General features: G+C 45.1%; 1 protein-coding gene across 5 annotated transcripts in view; it reads left to right on the plus strand.

Annotated features, from left to right (window-relative positions):
• The window catches only part of PSD3 (pleckstrin and Sec7 domain containing 3), a 1,004,314-nt gene that overhangs the window by 403,677 nt on the left and 583,264 nt on the right, over positions 1 to 17,373 (plus strand). Inside the window, exon 1 of one of the 5 annotated variants that reach the window (XM_063919996.1) lies at positions 14,532 to 14,707. The exons of the other annotated variants lie outside the window; for them this stretch is intronic. The gene's annotated coding sequence lies outside the window, so the exon portion shown is untranslated. Of the gene's footprint in view, positions 1 to 14,531; positions 14,708 to 17,373 lie in introns of those variants that run through there. 5 annotated transcript variants of the gene reach the window in all.

A 17,373-nucleotide genomic window follows, 5' to 3' on the forward strand; every position in this document is an offset into this window, starting at 1 on the left:
ATGTGTTTATAACTTAAATTGCATAATATATTGTGCTACCTGTTATAATACCCATAATAAATACTGATGTCCTATGATAAATTAACAGCATTTATACATATATTTTCCTCATTCTGTACATTAATGTGTATTAAGGTTTGAAAAGTCTCGAATTTAGATGTAATGCTTCAAAATCCATTTATAATGCTTTAAAAGCAATGTTTAAGCAATTGAAGAGGTTTTGAAACCACTTGATTGCTTTTAAAAACACTCAACTTCTTGGAGTGTTTTTTGTATATTTTTCCATATCCCCTACATGTAATTTCCATATCCCCTACATGTAACCATCTCTACCATCTAAAGCTTTCTCCTTCCTGAGTCGTATACTGTGTTGTGTGGCTAGCTTAGGCAGAAGAGGTCAGGCATGTCATTGAAGGGGACATTTTGAAATGAAAGTCAATTATATCATAAACCTATTAGGACTGAGACAGTAGTGTACCAGTATCCATTTGAAATATATCACATATGATCAACTTAAGGCCCCCATACACTAGTGCGATTTATGCGATCGAGACGGATTGCATGAAAAGTGTCACATTGCATGTCCTTTTCGTGCGATTGCGATGCGAGGCAGATCACACGGGCTGACCATGATATTTATCTCAATCACACAGAAATAGGTTTAATAACATTAGATCGCATGAGATAAATCACATGTAAAAAGTACACTCAAGTAGCAAATCGCAATCGCAGGGCTCCCGGGAAGCTGCCGGCCAGATTGCAGGAAAAATGGATCCAACTCATTGCTGAGATAAAACTCCCTAGTGGATGGGGGCCTTAAGATACACTTTTTAAGTGGCAAAATGTTCCAGTATATTATTTTACAATGTTGGCAACTAATGCAACAAATACAGCAGAGATGGGTTTAGTCATGGAACAACACAAATCTATACCAGCAGGGCAGGGTGACACATCACATCCAGGATTTTTTATCTTATGGATTTATTCCTCTGCTCAGTCATCAGACTGGCAGAAATTTCAAGTGAGGAAAAAATGCAAAGATTCCCTAGGACGTACCCTTCAGCAAATGCCAATTTTTGGATTTATATTTTTAAGCATTCTGACAGAGCCCTGCTATAAAAACTGTAGGATTATTCTTTTCCCAATAAGTCATTTTATTCCTAGGACTATAAGCTGTTTTCAGGGCTTGCACCCCTCCTGCAGCGTCATACCCTTCAGTGTTCCACTCACACCGCTGCTGCTTCTTATACTGGCAGACTGAACCCGGGGCAGGATATTCACCTCCTCAGCCTATGTGCTGTTACATCATAGCCAGACACCGCTTCCAGTGTAACACTGACATGGAGGAGCAGCAGCCGACAGTTCATTTTCAAAATGGTGGGGCTTTTTTTTGGGGGGGGGGAGGGGTCCATTTAACAGAGTCCTACTGAATACTTCAAACCAGCTTGGATTGTGTTTTGAAAGCACAAATACCTTAGATTTATTAATTCCGAACTCCAGTGATTTCAATGGAGTACTCAAATATGCTCCACAAAAAAATAGTTTTTAAATATGTCCATCCCCATTTCAGACATAACACAGACATCACTAACTTGGAAAACAGGCTCTGACACCTCCTGTAAGTGTAACCTACTTAATGAATCATGAGGAGTTAAAATGCTTCATTGAAAAATGTTGTGTCTATAAATGAGGTCAGTTTATTCAGCATGTAAAGATAGTGACTCCAGTGAGCTACAATAAAGACGATTTTGTTATTTTCAAAATACACATGGGCCCTCATTCCGAGTTGTTCGCTCGGAGATTTTCATCGCATCGCAGTGAGAATTCTCTTAGTGCGCATGCGCAATGTTCGCACTGCGCATGCGCCAAGTAACTTTACTAAGAAGAAAGTATTTTTACTCACGGCTTTTTCTTCGCTCCGGCGATCGTAGTATGATTGACAGGAAATGGGTGTTACTGGGCGGAAACACGGCGTTTTATGGGCGTGTGGCTGAAAACGCTACCGTTTCCGGAAAAAACGCAGGAGTGGCTGGAGAAACGGTGGGAGTGCCTGGACGAACGCTGGGTGTGTTTGTGACGTCAGCCAGGACCGAAAAGCACAGAACTGATCGCACAGGCAGAGTAAGTCTGAAGCTACTCTAAAACTGCTAACTCGTTTGTGATCGCAATATTGCGAATACATCGGTCGCACATTTAAGAAGCTAAGATACACTCCCAGTAGGCGGCGGCTTAGCGTGTGTAACTCTGCTACATTCGCCTTGCGAGCGAACAACTCGGAATGAGGGCCATTGTTTTTCATGCCGTCATAATAATAGTTTTGATCTATGAATTTTTTTTTCAGTTGATACTAAAATAATCCTTTAATGTTCAGTGCTAACTTCCTGCAGACTTAAATAAAATCTACTTATTTATTGGGATTTCAATTGTTGGGATGCCATCGTCGGTATACTGAACAGCAGCACACAGTACTTTAAAGTGAATCTGTAATCAGTTGCTGCCCAGATAGAGCTTACAGTGCTGCTTGTCTCATTTTCCTTTCTAACCGCTCAGTGTCAGCATCTCAGGATGTAGTTGGGATCCTGGCGCTCGAGATCCCAGCAGTCAGAATGCCGATGGCGGAATCCCAAAACCTGTTAGAATGCCAGCACCCTAACAACCAGGATACCAAATGTACAGTAAGTATACCGGGATGGTTAGGGTTAGGCTGCAGGGGGAGGGTTAGGGTTAGGCTTTGGGAGGGAGGGTTAGGTTTAACTTGCGGTGAGGGTGGGAGAAGATTAGCTGCCTCTTGAGCCCCTGTTGGGATTTCAAACAGTTGGGATGCCAGTGTTAGTATTAAGAACACCAGCATCCTGACTGCCGGTATCCCATACCCAACCCAGCTTCCCCCCCTTTGTAACCTGCTTTATTGGCACCCCATCCTGCTCAGAATCCAGTTCAGACTCCTCACCCTGACATACAGAGCACTTAATAACTCTGGGCCTGATCCCAAGGTGCAAACAACTCATACGTAGCTGACTTCACATGGATTATCAAGTGCAAAGTATGCAGAAGCCTGTTATGTACTACCGTGGACTTAGCAAACCATGAGATGCCCACCACTTTGCATATGTGAGCAGTGCTCAAGTGCACTGGTGATCCGACTCCATCATTGATGCACCATCAGTTGCAATATCGACTTCCCCAGCAGTTCTTGTCTGGCACAGAGTCTCCCTTGTAACTTGTTTAACATATGGCCACTGTGACTGTGGTGCTGCAAAAGTGATTGCATTTGAGTGCCGAACCACCACCATGACACCTCTTATTTTTGCAAAGACTTTAGGTCACCTCCCAGTCTCCACCCTGAACCTCCCTTGGATTGTATAAGTTGTCTCCAGTAATAGTGATGTTGTATTCAAATGTGTATATCATAGCATACCTTAGTTTACGCATGCCCAAACATCGGTACTGCGTCCACCTCTAAATCAGGCCCTCTGCCCCTTCCTACATCTTCAACCTCTTCTGTCCACATGCTCTCCAATCGTTACTCCTCTTTCTCCGATTACCACCTCTACCCCATCCTGGTTACCTACACTCATGCCCGCCTCCTATGGAACTTACTCCATCACCAAGTCAGTCTTTCTGCCAGTCTCAGCAGCTTCAAATGTTCATAACTAACCTTTTCATCAAAGCCTTCATCCCTCCTAAATTTCCACCCTTCTCTCCTTCCCTGACCTTCTCTTCTCCCTAGTTCACCCTCCAACTATTCGGGTATGTATCATTCGGTCGACCCTAAAAAAGGTCAAAAAAAAAAAAAAAAAGGACCCAAAAGGTTGACATGCACTAGCTCGACACAGGAAAAAGGTCAACATGGGCAATAGGTTGACATGAAAAGGGTCGACACCGAAAAAGGTCGACATGTGTTTTTAAAAAACGTTCGTGTAATTTACGCCATAAAATGACCGGGAACCCCAATTAGTGCACCGCTTCCCCTCGCATGACTTACTATTCCCAATCCTAATCCACATGGAGTCAACCTTTTTCCATGTTGATCATTGACCTTTTGTTAATGTTGACTTTTAAACTATGTCAACGTAATGCATGCTGACAAATAGTGGTCGACCTACTGTGATCGACCTAACAACTGTTTCATGACTCCTCTTAGCATGTATATCCCTTGCACTATCCATGCTTCCTTGTGTCTTGTCTTCTTGTCCCCTTCACTGACTCTGATTCTGTGTGCTCTTCCTTCATTGGGTACAGGCTCATTGAGAGCATAATGGGCTTTCCCTACCTGTCACTTAGCTTGTGAAGATATAGGTGCATATTTATCACAATCCGCCTGTTTAATGCAGATATGCTTAAAAAAAAATCACGTAAATTCACAACCGTGAAAATAACTATTTCTCTGACGTCCTAGTGGATGCTGGGAACTCCGTAAGGACCATGGGGAATAGCGGGCTCCGAAGGAGGCTGGGCACTCTAGAAAGATTTATGACTACCTGGTGTGCACTGGCTCCTCCCACTATGACCCTCCTCCAAGCCTCAGTTAGATCTTGTGCCCGGCCGAGGTTGGATGCACACTAGGGGCTCTCCTGAGCCCTTAGAAAGAAAGTATAGATTTAGGTTTTTTATTTTCAGTGAGACCTGCTGGCAACAGGCTCACTGCAGCGAGGGACTAAGGGGAGAAGAAGCGAACTCGCCTGCTTGCAGCCGGATTGGGCTTCTTAGGCTACTGGACACCATTAGCTCCAGAGGGATCGACCGCAGGCCCAGTCCTTGGTGTTCGGTCCCGGAGCCACGCCGCCGTCCCCCTTACAGAGCCAGAAGCAAGAAGAGGTCCGGAAAAATGGCGGCAGAAGACATCAGTCTTCACCAAGGTAGCGCACAGCACTGCAGCTGTGCGCCATTGCTCCTCATACACACTTCACACTCCGGTCACTGAGGGTGCAGGGCGCTTGGGGGGGGGCGCCCTGAGCAGCAATAAAAACACCTTGGCTGGCAAAAATACCACAATATATAGCCCCAGAGGCTATATATGTGGTAAATACCCCTGCCAGAATCCAGAAAAAAGCGGGAGAATAGGCCGCGGAAAAGGGGCGGAGCTATCTCCCTCAGACACACTGGCGCCATTTTCTCTTCACAGTGCAACTGGAAGAAAGCTCCCCAGGCTCTCCCCTGTAGTTTTCAGGCTCAAAGGGTAAAAAAGAGAGGGGGGGCACTAAATTTAGGCGCAATATTGTATATACAAGCAGCTATGGGGGAAAATTCACTCAGTTATAGTGTTAATCCCCTCATTATATAGCGCTCTGGTGTGTGCTGGCATACTCTCTCTCTGTCTCCCCAAAGGGCTTTGTGGGTCCTGTCCTCAGTCAGAGCATTCCCTGTGTGTGTGCGGTGTGTCGGTACAGCTGTGTCGACATGTTTGAGGAGGAGGCTTATATAGGGACGGAGCAGATGCCGATAAATGTGATGTCGCCCCCTGTGGGGCCGACACCAGAGTGGATGGTTAGGTAAAAGGTATTAACCGACAGTGTCAACTCCTTACATAAAAGGGTGGATGACGTAACAGCTGTGGGACAGCCGGCTTCTCAGCCCGTGCCTGCCCAGGCGTCTCAAAGGCCATCAGGGGCTCAAAAACGCCCGCTCATTCAGATGGCAGACACAGATGTCGAGACGGAGTCTGACTCCAGTGTCGACAAGGTTGAGACATATACACAATCCACTAGGAACATCCGTGACTTGATCCCGGCAATAAAAATAATGTGTTACACATTTCTGACATTAACCTCTAAAAATGGGGTTTTTATGTTTGGGGAGAAAAAGCAGGCAGTGTTTTGTTCCCCCATCAGATGAATGAATGAAGTGTGTGAAAAGCGTGGGTTCCCCCTGATAAGAAACTGGTAATTTCTAAAAAGTTACTGATGGCGTACCTTTTCCCGCCAGAGGATAAGTTACGCTGGGAGATATCCCCTAGGTTGGATAAGGCGCTCACACGGTTGTCAAAATAGGTGGCACTGCCGTTTTAGGAACGGCCACTTTGAAGGTACCTGTTGATAAAAAGCAGGAGGCTATCCTGAAGTCTGTATTTACACACTCAGGTACTAGACTGAAACCTGCAGAGCGTGCTGCTGCAGCGTGGTCGGTGACCCTGTCAAACATACTAGTTTGCTAACATGAGAACATATTAAAGACGTCGTCTTATATATGAGGGATGCACAGAGGGATATTTTGCCGGCTGGCATCCAAAATGAATGTAATGTCCATTCTGTCAGGAGGGTATTAGAGACCTGTCACTGGACAGGTGATGCTGACCTTAAAAGGCGCATAGAGATTCTGCCTTATAAGGGTGAGGAATTATTTGGGGATGGTCTCTGGGACCTCGTATCCGCAGCAACAGCTGGGAAGAAATATTTTTACCTCAGTTTTCCTCACAGACTAAGAAAGCACTGTATTATCAGGTACAGTCCTTTCGGCTTCAGAAAAGCAAGCGGGTCAAAGGCGCTTCCTTTCTGTACAAAGACAAGGGAAGAGGGAAAAAGCTGCACCAGTCAGCCTGTTCCCAGAACCATAATTCTTCTCTCGCTTCCTCTGAGTCCACAGCATGACGCGGGGGCTCCACAGGTGTAGCCAGGTACGGTGGGGGGCCGTCTCAAAAGTTTCAGCGATCAGTGGGCTCGCTCACAGGTGGATCCCTGTTTCATTCAAGTAGTATTTCAGGGGTACAAGCTGGAATTCGAGATGTCTTCCCCCCGCCGTTTCCTCAAATATGCCTTGCCGACAACTCCCTCAGGCAGGGAGGCTGTGCTAGAGGCAATTAATAAGCTGTATTCCCAGCAGGTAATACTTAAGGTGCCCCTACTTCAACAAGGACGGGGTTACTATTCCACACGTTTGGGGTACCGAAACCGCAGGGTTCGGGGTGACCCTTCTTTATATTTAAAATCCTTGAACACATGCATAAAAAAATTCAAGTTCAAGATGGAATCGCTCAGGGCGGTTATTGCAAGCCTGGACGAGGGGGATTACATGGTATCCCGGGACATCAAGGATGCTTACCTGCATGTCCATATTTACTATCCTCGTCAGGAGTACCTCAGATTTGTGGTACAGGATTACCATTACCAAGTCCAGACTCTGCCGTTTGGACTGTACATGGCACCGAGGGTGTTACCAAGGTAATGGCCGGACTGATGATACTCTTTCAAAAAAGGGGAGTTTTAATTATCCCGTACTTGGACAATCTCCTTATAAGGGCGAGGTCCAAGGAGCAGTTGCTAGTCGGGGTAGCACTATTTTGGAAAGTGCTACAACAGCACGGTTGGATTCTAAACAGTCCAGAGTCACAGCTGGTTCCTACGACACGTCTACTGTTCCTGGGGATGGTTCTGGACACAGACCAGAAATAAGTGTTTCTCCCGGTGGAGAAAGCCAAGGAGCTGTCATCTCTAGTCAGAGACCTCCTGAAGCCAAAACAGTTATCGGTGCATCATTGCACGCGAGTCCTGGGAAAAATGTTAGCTTCCTACGAAGCAATCCCATTCGGCAGGTTCCATGCAAGAACTTTTCAGGGGGACCTGTTGGACAAGTGGTCCGGATCGCATCTTCAGAGGCATTAGGCTGATAACCCTGTCTCCAAGGACCAGGGTATCTCTACTGTAGTGGCTGCAGAGTGCCCATCTTCAAGAGGGCCGCAGGTTCGACATACAGGACTAGGTCCTAGTGACCATGGATGCCAGCCTTTGAGGCTGGGGGGCAGTCACACAGGGAAGAAACTTCCAGGGACTTTGGTCAAGTCAGGTGACTTCCCTACATAAATATTCTGGAACAGAGGGCCATTTACAATGCCCTGAGTCAGGCAAGGCCTCTGCTTCAAAACCAGCCGGTCCTGATCCAATCAGGCAACATCACGGCAGTCGCCCATGTAAACCAACAGGGCGGCACAGGAAGCAGGATGGCGATGGCAGAAGCCACAAGGATTCACCGATGGGCGGAAAATCATGTGTTAGCACTGTCAGCAGTGTTCATTCCCGGAGTGGACAACTGGGAAGCAGATCTTCTCAGCAGACACGACTTCCACCCGAGAGTGTGGGGACTTCATCCAGAAGTCTTCCAAAGAATTGTACACCATTGGAAAAGGCCACAGGTGGACATGAAGGCGTCCCGCCTCAACAAAAAGCTATAAAAGATATTGCGCCAGGTCAAGGGACCTTCAGGCGATAGCTGTGGACGCTTTGGTAACACCGTGGGTGTACCAGTTGTTTTATGTGTTCCCCCCTCTGCCTCTCATACCAAAGGTACTGAGAATAATAAGAAGGCGAGGTGTAAGAACGATACTCGTGGTTCCGGATTGGCCAAGAAGAGCCTGGTACCCAGAACTTCAAGAAAATGTATCAGAGGACCCATGGCCTCTGCCGCTCAGACAGGACCTGCTGCAGCAGGGGCCCTGTCTGTTCCAAGACTTACCGCGGCTACGTTTTGATGGCATGGCGGTTGAACGCCGGATCCTAAAGGAAAAGGGCATTCCGGAGGAAGTCATTCCTACGCTGATTCAAGCCAGGAAAGATGTAACTGCAAAACATTATCACCGCATATGGCGGAAATATGTTGCTTGGTGTGAGGCCAAAAAAGGCCCCAACAGAGGAATTTCAACTAGGTCGATTTCTGCATTTCCTACAAGCAGGAGTGTCTATGGGCCTAAAATTAGGCTCCATTAAGATACAGATCTCGGCTCTGTCGATTTTCTTCCAGAAAGCATTAGCTTCAGTACCTGAAGTTCAGACATTGTAAAAGGAGTGCTGCATATTCAGCCCCCGGTTGTGCCTCCAGTGGCACCTTGGGATCTCAACGTGGTGTTGAGTTTCTTAAAATCACATTGGTTTGAACCACTAAAAACCGTGGATCTAAAATATCTCACGTGGAAAGTGGTCATGTTATTGGCCTTGGTTTCGGCCAGGCGTGTATCAGAATTGGCGGCTTTGTCATATAAAAGTCCTTATCTGATTTTCCATATGGATAGGGCAGAATTGAGGACTCGTCCCCAGTTTCTCCCTAAGGTGGTATCAGCTTTTCACTTGAACCAACCTATTGTGGTGCCTGCGGCTACTAGGGACTTGGAGGATTCCAAGTTACTGGACGTAGTCAGGGCCTTGAAAAATTATGTTTCCAGGACGGCTAGAGTCAGAAAAATTGACTCGCTATTTATCCTGTATGCACCCAACAGGCTGGGTGCTCCTGCTTCTAAGCAGACTATCGCTCACTGGATCTGTGACACGATTCAGCAGGCGCATTCTGCGGCTGGACTGCCGCATCTTAAATCAGTGAAAGCCCATTCCACAGGGAAGGTGGGCTCATCTTGGGCGGCTGCCCGAGGGGTCTCGGCTTTACAACTTTGCCGAGCTGTTACTTGGTCAGGGGCAAACACGTTTGCAAAATTCTACAAAATTGATACCCTGGCTGAGGAGGACCTGGAGTTCTCTCATTCGGTGCTGCAGAGTCACCCGCACTCTCCCGCCCGTTTGGGAGCTTTGGTATAATCCCCATGGTCCTTACGGAGTTCCCAGCATCCACTAGGACGTCAGAGAAAATAAGATTTTACTCACCGGTAAATCTATTTCTCGTAGTCCGTAGTGGATGCTGGGCGCCCATCCCAAGTGCGGATTGTCTGCAATACTTGTATATAGTTATTGCCTAACTAAAGGGTTATTGTTGAGCCATCTGTTGAGAGGCTCAGTTATATTCATACTGTTAACTGGGTATAGTATCACGAGTTATACGGTGTGATTGGTGTGGCTGGTATGAGTCTTACCCGGGATTCAAAATCCTTCCTTATTATGTCAGCTCGTCCGGGCACAGTGTCCTAACTGAGGCTTGGAGGAGGGTCATAGTGGGAGGAGCCAGTGCACACCAGGTAGTCATAAATCTTTCTAGAGTGCCCAGCCTCCTTCGGAGCCCGCTATTCCCCATGGTCCTTACGGAGTTCCCAGCATCCACTACGGACTACGAGAAATAGATTTACCGGTGAGTAAAATCTTATTTTTCCACAAATTTACTAACAATTTCTTGCCAGGAGGCTGGCTCCAATAAAATCCCATCTTGTCAAAGAACTGGATGCAGTGTGATAGTGTAATGCTATTACATTGTTTCCTGGTTCTGGTCCCAAGCAGCCAATGTGCATGCATGGCTAATGGCAGGTGCACATGCGCTACTAACTTGGTAAAAGGGTAGGGGTATCAAGGAGATCTTCATTAAAATTTGTGAATTGGTAGCTAATAGGCTACTACAGGATAAAGCCATCCTGAACTTGGTAAATCTGGCAGTTTCACAGCCCTGAAAGAATAGGGGCTTCCGCTGCTGTCGGAAATGGAGGGACCAGCTGGAATCCAATTCAGACCTGATCATTGTTGTGTGAATTCGCACAGCGGCTGATTATCGTTTGACATTGTATGCACCGCAATGTGCGTCGCCAAACAGCGTCAGGATGGTGCGAAAAATTTAGATCGCTGATTGACAGGAAGACGACGTTTGTGGGTGGTAACTGCCCGTGTTTAGAGAGTGTCGGGAAAACACAAGCGTTTTCAGGGAGGGTGTATGACGTCAGCTCCGGCCCCAATCAGCCTGTTTGTATCACACTGTAGGAGTAAGTCTTGGGCTATGCACAGACTGGAAAAATTATTTGATGGTGAGTGAGTTGCGAACGGATTTGCAGCTTTTAAGCTGTTTGGTAGAATTTTCGCATGGCGTACACATGCATTCGCACGGGTCGGGTTTTCACTCTCCCTGGGCGGTGACTATCTGATCGCAGACCTCTTCAAATTTGCAGCACAGCGATCAGGTCTGAATTAGGCCAATGTTAGGTTCGCTAAAAAGAAAAAATTGTTCTATGCCATCAGTGTGACTCTTATTTATTTTTGCAACTGTTATGTGTTCCCTGTGCTCGGGATGTGATTGAGAGTCTTTTCTTACCTATATTCTCTGCAACATTTCTCTGCAATGGGGGAATGTCTGATGAAAGTGTGCCTCCCTAGCCACGCAAAGCAGCTAAACCCAACCAATATATTGCCCGCAGCACAAAAAGTCCAGCTTGGTCACCTAAATAAGACTAATTTTGCACATTTCAGCTCACCATCTCAGGAGGCGGCAAGCTGAAATGTCCCTCCCTGTGGCTATTTGCAGCGCCATCTAGTGGCAGCTGCTGGTCATCACCCCCCTTTTGTCTTTCCAGCCTCATCCTTCCTATGTCTCTACTATTCATCCCCCTGTATTACTATATACATCCTTATCCCCTGGTGTGTCCCCAGCATTTCTGCAGCACCTTTCTCCATGCATCTCCACAGTGTCATCCCACCTGTGTCCTCTGTGTCTCTACACTGCTGTCCCCCTACATCTCTACAGTGCCACCCCCCAGCGTTTCCAGTGCCATCCTACTGCATTTTTCCAGCGTCTTCCTCCTGCGCCTGTCCATCGCTATCCTCCTGCATCTCTCCAGTGCCATCCCCTGCATCTTTCCAGTGCCATCTTTCTGCATCTCTCCAGCGCCATCCACCTCATCTTTACAGCACTAACCACTGTATCCCCAGCGCCACCCTCCTGCTTCTTTCCAGCTCTATCCTCCTGCAAATCTCCAGTACCATCCTCATCCATCTTTACAGCGCCTTTCCATTGCATCTCCAGCGCCATCAACCTGATCTCTACAGGACCATCCTCTTGCATCTCCAGGTCCATCCTCCAGCACCTCTGCAACGCCATCCTGCAGCATTTCCCCACTTCTGCCCCCCCTCTCCACCACCACCACCACCACCTCACTCCAGCTAACTCTCCTTCATTTCTACAGCTCCTTCTTCTGGTGTGTCTACAGTATCATCCTCCAACGTTTCTTAGCACCATTCTTCTACATAGCTCCATTTCACCCTCAGGGTCACTCCAGCTAACCCCTTTGAGTCATTTTAGTTCACCCACGTGTCTGTCCTGTCTGCTTCTACCTCCTGTATCTTTTCAATGCAGCCAGTTTCAGCTCCAGGCATTGACCACCCTGTTTATATGTAAATATATATATATATATATACACATACATACACACACAATATTTATTAAATGAAAAGCCCCCTGCCCCCCTACTTTATATATATCTATTGAAAATTCAGGTATGATGGAATATTTCAGGTTCCTCTGCATGGGAATGAGACCACCATTAGTAAATCACTGCATCTCATTCCCATTGCAGGAGGAGGGGCAGACGCCACCCACATCTTTTGGGCAGGGGGAGACGGGAGATCTGTAAATCTGCTGACAGGAGGAGGAGTTGTTTGATTGGTGTTGGTTGCTGGCAAGGACTCTGCAGGGAGTTCCACCTCTCAATACAGATGATGGAATGCACGTTCTTATCAGTTCAGAAGCCTTGTGTTCTACTGCTGTGGAATATCTTAAAACTATTGCTGTATAGAGGAGTCTTCTTTTAAAGTAATACAAACCCTTTTTACACCAAACACTTGTGCAAAAATGTATCTTGTGGTGTTAACAATACATATATTTGTATAAAGATAGATAAAGGAAGGAACCCATATAGAAACCTGTATATGCTCAACACACCTTTGCCAACTGCTTCTAGTTTTCAGAGGTTGTGCTTAGTAGGACTGTCTCTCAATGTGCAGAGAAGCAGAAGACGCACTATCTAAAAGTGTTTAGGTCACAACAAAATTCAACTTCTTATATTGTAGCACCACTTTCAGTAAAATAGTTGTGCTGAACACGTCCCATTAAAAGTATAGAACAAGTCCTGACGACCAGCAGAGTTGAGGTGGTGCAGCGGCTGTGTGTCCCTCAACTGTCATGCTCCATAAATGCTTGTGCATTGGTCTAAAGTCGCACATTTCCCGTAACGATGGGTCACTCATATTGAACCTGTCTTTTGCCTTTTTATCCTAGATTGTGCACTTTGGTCCTCATTCCGAGTTGATCGCTAGCTGCCGTTGTTCGCAGCGCAGCGATCAGGCTAAAAATTGGCACTTCTGCGCATGCGTATGGTGCGCACTGCGCATGCACGTCGTACTTTCACAAAAGCCGATGCAGTTTTACACAAGGTCTAGTGACGCTTTTCAGTCGCACTGCTGGCCGCAGAGTAATTGACAGGAAGTGGGTGTTTCTGGGTGGTAACTGACCGTTTTCGGGGATTGTGTGAAAAAATGCAGGCATGCCGGTTAAAAACGCACGAGTGGCTGGGGAAACATAGGAGTGGCTGGCCGAACGCAGGGCGTGTTTGCGACGTCAAAACAGGAACTAAATAGTCTGAAGTGATCGCAAGCTAGGAGTAGGTCTCGAGCTACTCTGAAACTGCACAATCTTTTTTTGTAGCAGCACTTCGATCCTTTCGTTCGCACTTCTGCTAAGCTAAGATACACTCCCATAGGGCGGCGGCTTAGCGTTTGCATGGCTGCTAAAAGCAGCTAGCGAGCGAACAACTCGGAATGAGGGCCTTTGTCCTCCATTTTGGTGCATTGTACTCAATTTTGCAACTTTTTACTCAGCTTTGCATCTTAGCATCTGATTCAGAGAAGGACGCTATTTGCATCGCTGCTGCATCTTTGTACGCAGCGACAAGGCAAAAATACACTAATGCTGCAGGAGGAATCTGAGGAGAGAGGATTCCCATTTTCAGGAACGGTGTCTGTCTCCGTCCATTCCCGTCCCCGCGGCCGCAGCATTTCAGTCATGCTGTGGATTAGGGGCACAGAAAGAGACCTGCACATGCTCAGTAGATTCTGTGCATGCGCAGATGTACGTAAAAGCCATTGGATCTCGGAATCAGGTCCTTAGTTCTCTTTTGGTGTGCTAGTTACTTATGATTAATGTTTTGGCATGGTGTGCTAATCGGGGCTATTTGGCGCATTTAGAGGAGAGGTGTATGTGGACACCACTGCATGACTGTAATTTGGCTGCAAGGGGAATCAACCAAGTAGACAGAATTTATTGTGGGGTGTCAGTGGAACTGCAGTTGCACATAAACATAGATGCACCTGTTTGGAGATGTGTCTTCTGCACCTAGTATAAGGTAGGTGCAAACAGTCACTGTTTATGATGATGACTAGTAGCAAACCAAGCATTCACATAGTTTAAACTCTGCATATTGGCAATATATGCATTATTTCAGTGCATCATTCTGGCTTGAGTTGCTTTAAGATGCTTTCACACTGTGCAATGGACGTTTCGTGCTTTGTAATTTCCCTTAAGGTGTTTTATGTGTACATGAAGTATAATATGGAATAATACAATTTAAAGCAACATAAATATGTGTAATAGCTACCTGTAATGTCAAGGCAATGAAGGGGTTAGCAGAATACAGCATGCATTGTGACCACCAGCCTGTATCAGCCTCTGAACAATTACAAGATGCACAATGAAGCCGAATAGTCATGTGCCTGTTCACTTTTCCATGCAGTCAGTGCAGCCAGGTCCTGGATATGGGGGGAGGTCACAGGGTGCTGGAATGAGAAAGAGGGTGGGACTATTTGGGAGTGGATAGAAGGGAAGTTGTTCAACTGTTTTTTTTAAATTGTGATCCTTGCCTGAGCAGTGTAAAATGTCAGAGCAGATACTGCATCTCGGTGTATATGCCCTTCAGACACTAGCAACACAATGAAGAGCTTCCTCACCACACAAGTTTGGCAAGCAGAAAGTTTGGGGACAAGTCACAGTAACATGGGATGAATATACATGATAGTTTGTAACAAAGGTAATAATTCTGTTTCTTCTTTCTACTGTATCGCTTATTCATTCTTCTACTACTGTATCTCCTAACACCTTTCTGTCTTTAATTCTTACAAATAAACTGCTTGATTATTATTATTATTATTATTATTATTATTAGCAGCAATAAAGGGATTGTTATGATAACATTGTAGTTTACAAAGTCAATGTGAGAACTAAACTTTGCATTTTAATTACTAAGAGGTGTGTGTGTATTTTGTGAGGCAGATCAGTATCTTTGCGTACAGTTGTAACACTTGACAGTCTAGGCAGTGTTATAGTATAGTGAGTGATGTGTTTATTATTGAGGTGCAGAAGGAAGTTACTACAGTATTTTCTTACGTACAGTACTTGCTGAGTAATAACTACTAATGAAAGCTTAACATGATCATGCTATGAATTGTGCTGCTTCTCTTGGTAATGCTGAATTACCAGGTTTTATTTAAACCTTCAGAACATTTGTCTCAGTTCAGTATAATCACAAGTAAAAGCAGTGTTTGTGCACTGTTATCTGAATGTATCGTGCCGACACAAATATACATACTGTACCAGCGGTTTAGTATGAAATACCTACAATCAAAATCCCGACTGTAAAAATACAAACAGCAATTGACTGATGGTCGAAATACCGACAAGGTCAAAATACCGACATTTAAAATGTTGACACGGTTAAAATACCAACATTTAAAATGTTGACTTGTCAAAAAGTCAACATGAGTTTTCATTGTTTTTGTGTGTGTATGTCGATATATATCGACATGGACACCGTATAAGTGTACCGCGGCCACTCGCCATGCTTCGGGCACTGTGCCTTGCTACGATCGGCACACTATTATATCCCCCCTCCAGATCCACTGGGATGGTAAAGTATGAACAAGTTGGTTTCAATGAAAAACCATGAAAAACTCATGTTGACTTTTTGACCTGTCGACATTTTAAATGTCTGTATTTTGACCTTGTCTGTATTTTGAGCGTCGTATTTTTGATTGTAGGTAAATTGACTGCATCCCGTACCAGCAGATTTGATCAAGTTATTCCTTTCTTATACATGATGATGTTCCAAGTGTATCTCTTTTTACATACAGTACATATAAGTAAAGTAGCAAAACTACCGACTCAGCTCATTGGGAAATTAGTTACTTTTCACACCTGTGAGTACAAATCTTTTGAGTAATAAACCATTATTATGTTGTTATCATACATCACATACCTGCCAACATGACCCTCTCCAGGAGGAACAGAATGCTCTGCTCCTGGACTTTTCTCTTAATGTTTGATTGCCGTCACCTGTGTTGAACAGGTTACTGGATAAGAAAGGTGTTTCACCGCAGGTGTCAGCAATCATAAATTAAGAGGGAAGTCCAGGAGCGGAGCATTCTTTCCCTCCTGGAGAGGGTCATGTTGGCAGGTATGCATCATATTATACAAACACATTACCGGGCGCAATTAAATGATACAGTGTTCACCTGAAAGCTGTTAAATACCTGCAGTTCCCCAACAGGTAATACTCGGTTACCTAATATTTAACAGAATTGGAACAAAAGGGGAATTAACTCACCAATGGGGGTGTATAAACAATTTGTTAATAAAACACATAACGGACATAAAAGTATTCACAGTTTATTCAAATTTAGCCAATTAATAAGTGGTAAATATCACAATAAAACAAATAATAAAAATTTAATTGTATTTTAATTATTTGTTTTATTGCGATATTTCAGGGCCAGATTAACAATGGGGCAGATAGAGCTGCAGCTTCTGGCCTCCACATAAAAATAGGTCCATCATCATGGCAGCATGATAATAATCACCAGAGAAATCATAAATATAAAAATGACATTACTAGTTTTCTCACAAAATTACAAAATGTAACTCTTTTTATATATTTTATGGAGACAGTGGGGCTACCAGCGTAGAGGGTGTACACGCTCACATGGCTCTGGCCACACCCACACCACAATTATCCCACCGATAAGGCAATTTTTTTTATTTTAAAACTTGCAGCCATTTTACGTAAAATATGCACATAAATATTTACATAAAACACACAAATATTTACATAAATAAAATACATAAATATTTACAGTTCAAATTAAAAAAATATAAACACATATGCTACTGACCGCCCGTACACACACACACCGATGTGCCAATATATCTAACACTATATTAGACATCGGCTGTGCAGCAGGGCCAACGCGATAGGTTTGTGAACAACGGAGTTCACAGACCTATCGCTCCTACACACTGGCAGACGGACCCGCGATATATCAGCCGTTCAATAGAACAGCTGATATATCGGCCAGTTTGTATCCAGCTTTACGCAGAAATAAACGAAAAAAATTCCCTCCTGAGTTTAAAGGTGCATACACACATATACACGCTCATTTTTCCCCTCCTGAGCGATAAAGTTTACTACATCGCCCAGTGTGTATGCAGCCGACGACTAGCAATGCGCGGCCATGCATGCAGCTCAATTTGGACTCCACGTCCAAAGCTGCATGTCCGGACCTGGCCGCGGCATGACGTCACTGTGCAATATCGCTAGCTATAGTGATAGTGAAGCTTATAGTTACACTAAACTGATACTGTAATTCAGACACACTGTAGCGTTTGTGGGTTCTATTTTGTATTTAGATAGACACAATCTTG

Source organism: Pseudophryne corroboree, chromosome 1, assembly GCF_028390025.1.
Source record: "Pseudophryne corroboree isolate aPseCor3 chromosome 1, aPseCor3.hap2, whole genome shotgun sequence".
Taxonomy (NCBI): Eukaryota; Metazoa; Chordata; class Amphibia; order Anura; family Myobatrachidae; genus Pseudophryne; species Pseudophryne corroboree.